Genomic DNA, 6,221 nt, shown 5'->3' with positions numbered 1-6,221 from the left:
TCTGGTCACTGCCTCTTCTGGGTGTCTCCATGGCCCCAACTGTGCCTTTCTATTTCTTTGTTCCCTCTAAACCTTGCACCCACCTGCAAACACCATCCACCCATTTTTGCTTCTCTCGAGAGACTTCTCAAGGCACCCACAAGCCTAATCAGGAGGTGAGTACAGCACCTCCAAATGTCTTTATTCCAGGACGCGAAGCCCTTCAAACATCACCTTCAATGCCACAAGCCTTTTACCATCTGACTCAGAATAAACAGTAACAACCACTGCTACTGCTACTGCTACCGTTTGTGTTGTGCCTGCAGAGAGCCAGGCTCTGTGTTTGAGCACTAACACATGAGTGTGTTCCATTTCACTGAAGACACAGGAAACCAGGGGAGTGATTTTCAAAATATTTAACCACCAGTGTGGCGTGGGCACTGAACCACTCAGACTCACGGCCAAACTGGTACAAACTGGCTAAAGATCAGTCAGCTGCAGGAAACCCTGAAAAGTCATAAAGGATTAAACATGAGTGTGTGGTGCAGATTATTAATTCAGGAGTTCAGGAAGAGGAAGTTTCCATAGAGGAAAAATTCAACTGGGGTGAAATTTGGAATGGGTTGGGGAGGGTGTGGCTAAGAAAGAGGAGAGGTGGGCAGAAGAATTGGGATGGGGCTGTGTCCAGGACAGGAAGTAGACCTGTGAACTGATGCTGAGTGCAGTGGTGGTGGGCATTACAAGCAGGATAAGGATAAATCACAGAGGGTCCTAAGTGCAAAGCAAAGGAGTATAGGCTGTGAAAATTTGTGAACAAAGAGAGACTGAAGGAGGCCCTGGAGAAGAAACAACTGGAGGCTGTAACTGTGGGATTCAGAACTCCTGCCTCTGAACTCCAACTTCCCCTAGAGGTAGGAATTATGCCAACTAAGCTGGGATAAGCTCACACTGCACGGGAGTTTGCAGCTTGCAGAAAAGTCCAGAAATGAGTACTCTATTACAGGGCCAGGACTAGGGTGAGAGCAGTGAGGCATACTACTGAGGTGCAAAATGTCAGGGAGTGCCCAAAAATGCAGTAATCAAGATAAATAATACTTGAATGCAATATGTTTTAAAATGAAAAGTTAATGCAAAAAACACATGGTGAGCAAAATGTCACATTTTAAAAGTAAATATGGGATCAGGCAGTCGCTCACGCCTGCAATCCCAGCACTGTGAGAGGCTGAGGTGGGCGGATCACCTGAGGTCAGGAGTTTGAGAACAGCCTGGCCAACATGGTGAAACCCCATCTCTACTAAAAATACAAAAATTAGCCAGGCATGGTGGCGGGTGCCTGTAATCCCAGCTACTCAGGAGGCTGAGACGAGAGAATTGCTTGAACCTGGGAGGCGGAGGTCGCAGTGAGCCGAGATAGCACCATTGTACTACAGCCTGGGCAACAAGAGTGAAACTCCGTCTCGAAAATAAATAAATAAATAATCGACCTTTGGACTTGCACAGCATAACCTCGCTGCTTCACCCTGATCCTGGCTGTGATGAAACACCAGCTTCTGGACTTTTCTGCAGGTCTCCACACTTTTCTTGGCTGTGGGTGCAGCATCTCCAGGGTTTGGCCAAAGAGGTGGTGTTCTCCATGTTCTCTGACTTTCCAGGGGACAAACAGTGCCTTCTCATTCAGTCAATGGACATTTTTCAGGCTGGAATTCTCTGACCCACAGCCAAGGGAAGTAATCAAGGTGGCTAGGCAGGATGTCTCCTGGCCAACAGAACTAACAAGAGTTCAAATTCACATTACAAGGCAACTGAAGCTGCTTTGGTGGCTGAACCTCCTTGATGTAGACTTACACCCCTACTCTATTCGTTACCTTTTCCACTCTACAAACTTTGGTCACTCATCCCTGCATCCATTCATCCCTCCTTCCACCCATCCATCCAACAATACAGCTGTTTGTCCATCTTGCCATGGACAGAGCCGTCTATCCAGCCATCCCTTCTTCTATTCATTCATCCACACATGCATCCAAACACATAGCCAGGCACCCAACCACTGAGCCAATCCCCTACCGACCTACCATATAAAATCAGCCTGTGGATGTGGAAGGAGTCCCACCTCTTACCAGCAGGCCTACTTAACTTCTCCAAGTCTCAATCTCTTCATCTGAAAATTGAGTATGTGTATGCTCATAAGGGCCTTCACAGGGTTTTTATGAGCAGTAAATAACAAAACCCATGTGAATGGTGGCTATTATATTACCATGGTAAGAAAATGAATGTGGCGAAAGGCCCAGCTTGTCTGCTACAATGTTGGCTCTAACAGATGATCTGGAAAACCAGTCAAACCTGTAGTTAACAGTTGTGGGGGGGTGGGGGAGGGGGGTGATAAAGTTGTGTTATCCTTTTTGTTATCCCCAGATTCAGCTTAAGGAAAAGAATAAATGGATGTGGGGCAGGTAACAATGACTAGAACATTCATGCAGGAGGCATTCTGCATGCAGGCAGTGACTGCAGATTCCAGGACCTGTGGTTAGTGGACTCCTATTGATGTTTCTGGGAACTCTAGACCTGGAAGTTCAGGTAGGTAGGCAAGCCTCAGGACTCATCGTCATCACTTGTTCCCATGGGGCAAATGCTTTAGTGGAGTAGAACTCTGGACTCAGGTAGCCAGGGGTTCAAATCCCACTCTTACTTACTTGTGTGGCCTTAGACAATGTACGTAAGTGCCTCAATTACCCCATCCATACAATGGGGATTAAGAAGTGAAGATTCTGCTGATACAGTGGCTCAGGCCTATAATCCTAGCACTTTGGGAGGCCGAGGCAGGTGGGTTGCCGGAGCTCAGGAGTTTGAGACCCGCCTGGGCAACATGGAGAAACCCTGTCTCCACTAAGATACAAAAAATTAGCTGGGCGTGGTGGTGGGCACCTGTAATCCCAGCCACTTAGGAGGCTGAAGCAGGAGAATTGCTTGAACTGGGGAGGCGGAGGTTGCAGTGAGCCGAGATCGTGCCATTGCACTCCAACCTGGGCGACAGAGCGAGACTCTGTCTCCAAAAATCTAACCAAATAAAAGTAAAATAAAAGGTGAAGAGTCACAAAGTTTATTTGTGTGAGGCACTTGGAGCAGGGTCCAACACATCCCCACAAGAGGTCATGACTCTGACCATGGATAGGCCTGTTCTTTGCCCTTGGCCTCCCAGCCCCCATATGCACCAGACCTTCAGACCAATGAGGCACCTGCCAGTTTGGGTGTTTCATCTGGTGTATTGGTTTCCTCCTATTGTTGTGTTCTAATTACCACAAACTTAGAGGCTTATAATAGCACAAATGTATTCTACGGAAGTTCTGTAAGTCAGAAGTCCATGTGGACTTGGTTGGTTCCCTGGAGGGTCTGGGGGAGAATCTGCTTCCAAGCTCATTCAGAGGGCTGGCAGAATGCAGTTCCATGCTGGTGAAGGGCTGAGGTCCTGGTTTCCTTGCTGGCTGTCACTACGGTTATTTCCAGCTTCTATAGGTTGCCTGTGTACCTTGGCTTTGGCCTTCTTCAAAGCCAGCAGTGGCAGATAGAGTCCTTCTCATGATTCAGCGCTCTCTGACCCCACCGGCCTCATCCCCCTTCTGACTTCTCCGACCTCTCCTTCTGCCCCATCTCTCTGACTCTTCTCCTATGCTCTTCTGCTTCTAAAGGCCCACGTGATTCCATAGGGCCCCTGGGATAACCCAGGATAATCCTATTTAAAGTCAGCTGATTCAAACATTGATTCCATCCGCAAAGTCCTCCACGGCAGTCGCTAGATTGTGCTTGAGTGAATAGGAAGCTTTCGAGTTCTGCCTACCAGCCCTGTCCAGCCAAGACTGTGCCAGCAGCTGCAGTCCTCAGCCTCATTTCTGTAGAGGTGCAGAGGACTGGAACCACGGAGAAGCCCTCCAGCCAGCTGGAGCCAGAGGGTCAGACAAACTCACCATGAAAGTGTGTGCAGGTAGCAAAGGATAAAAAGCACACAACGGAGCATCAGAAAAGCCCATGCATGGGGGGAGTCTCTATTCTGGTGCCATGCTCAGGGCCAGGTATTTTACCTGTAACTATATTTAAACTGCATGACCGTATCTAACTACCCTGGAAAGCAGGGACACTTGCTCCACTTTACAGATGGGGAAACTGAGGCCGGTGGGGGGGAGGCGGGGGGAACCATTTGCTTAGGTCACACAGTGAATCTGTAGTAGGGCTAGAACCAAACATTGGTCTCCAATTAACCAGGTCAGTGCCCTCCACATCTCAGCACCCAGGGGCCCTGGCCTGCTGGAACGATCCACAAAGGAGGGTCACCAGGGACCTAGCGCAGGAGGCAGCTCTGGGGCCTGAGGTCTAGTATGCAGAGCTTTCAATTCTGACATCCTCCAAGTGGCTGGGATGGGCAGAGGGGTGAAGCATTCCAGGTACACATGAAGGGCAGGACATCTGCCTAGAAGGACACCTTTATCCCAAGGCCAGCGACTCCTGTTCCAAATAGTAACCGAGCAGGGTCTTTTCTGAGACATATGCCTCAAAGCACAGAGAGACTGGTCACACCCAGAGGGGCATCCAGACAGAGATGGAGTCACAACCTAAGGAAGATCTGCTTTATCTGAAAAAAGGTGCCTGCTGGAGCTCACCCTGGTTCCATGGAGATTCCATGTCCACATGCCACACTGGCCGCAGGAGAGGAGAGAGACTGTGGGGGAGGCTCTTTAAATGCAGATTTCTGAGCCCTACCCAGACCCAGTAGGTCATATCCCAGGAAAGAAGTCCAGGAATCTGCTTCCCCAGGTGCCTGAGACACAGAGTCTGGGCTAGAACATCAGGGGATGAAACACCAGTGGGAAGGAGGCCACGAGAGAGCTCAGATCTGGCTCTACTCACAGGTTGGAAAGATGCATTTTTAAAAAGAGAGGGCAGGGCACAGAGGCTCACATCTCTAATCCTAGTACTCTGGGAGACTGAGGCAGGAGGATCACTTGAGCCCAGGAGTTTGACACCCCATCTCTACTAAAAATACAAAAAAACTAGCTGGGCATGATGGTACCAGCCTGTGGTCCCAGCTACTCAAAAGGCTGATGTGGGAGGATCTCCTGAGCCTGGGAGGCCAAGGCTGCAGTGAACTGTGATGATGCCACTGAACTCCAACCTGGGTGGCAAGAGAGCCAGGCCCTGTCTCAAAATAAATAAATAAAAAATTAAAAATGAAGAGAGAGAGAAAGAGCAAGCCCAGAGCAGAGAGCACTGCAGTAGGTCAAGGCTGGGTTCAGACACTCTCTGCGTACAGACTGGGAAAGTTACCATCTACTCTTGGGGCCTCAGTTTCCTCATCTATAAAATGGGGGGTCAACAACATGCCACTTTGCAAGGTGATGATGTAAGTGAAGAACAGGGCATCACTGGGCATTCGAGGCTACAGCACAGGCTGGTCTGAATCACCCTCTCCTCACCCAAAGCAGTGACAGCACCGGCCTCCTCAGCCTGGAATGCACGTTCTTCTGTCTGTCTCACACCCAGACCCTTACATACCATCTTCTTTAGCTTTGCAAACTACAGAGAATGGCCCTACAGCTCTTAATGTAGCTTCCTCAGCAGAAAGACTAAAATGTCTATTGAGGGGGCAAAACAATTCACAAGGAGGTCGTCTAGCTTCTTCAGTTGTAAGTCCACTCCAAGTAAAAGGGAAGCCAGGTAAATGTGGTTAACCAGGGCAGGGAGACGTGGTGAGTGTGGGGGAAAGTCCGAGGTGGAGACACACAGGGACATGGGGGGTATGAGGTGGGGACAGGCAGGAAGATGGGAGGTGCAAGGCGGGGACAGGCAGGGACATAGGGGTGTGAGGTGGGGAAATGCAGGAAGATGGGGGGATGTGAGGTGGGGACAAGCAGGGACGTGGGGCGTGCGAGGTGGGGACAGGCAGGGACGTGGGGCGTGCGAGGTGGGGACAGGCAGGGACATAAGGGTGTGAGGTGGAGACAGGCAGGGACATGGGGAGTCTGAGGTGGGGACAGGCAGGGAGATGGGGGGTGTGAGTTGGGGACAGGCAGGGAGATGGGGGGTGCGAGGTGGGGACAAGCAGGGACACAAGGGTTTGAGGTGGGGACAGGCAGGGACATAGGGGGTGGGAGGTGGGCACATTCAGGGAGATGGGGGTGCGAGGTGGAGACAGGCAGGGACATAGGGGGAGCGAGGTGGGGACAGGCAGGGAGATGGAGGGTGCAAGATGAAGA

This window comes from Gorilla gorilla, chromosome 16 (genome assembly GCF_029281585.2).
Source record: "Gorilla gorilla gorilla isolate KB3781 chromosome 16, NHGRI_mGorGor1-v2.1_pri, whole genome shotgun sequence".
Lineage (NCBI taxonomy): Eukaryota > Metazoa > Chordata > Mammalia > Primates > Hominidae > Gorilla > Gorilla gorilla.
This window is presented reverse-complemented; position numbering follows the sequence as displayed.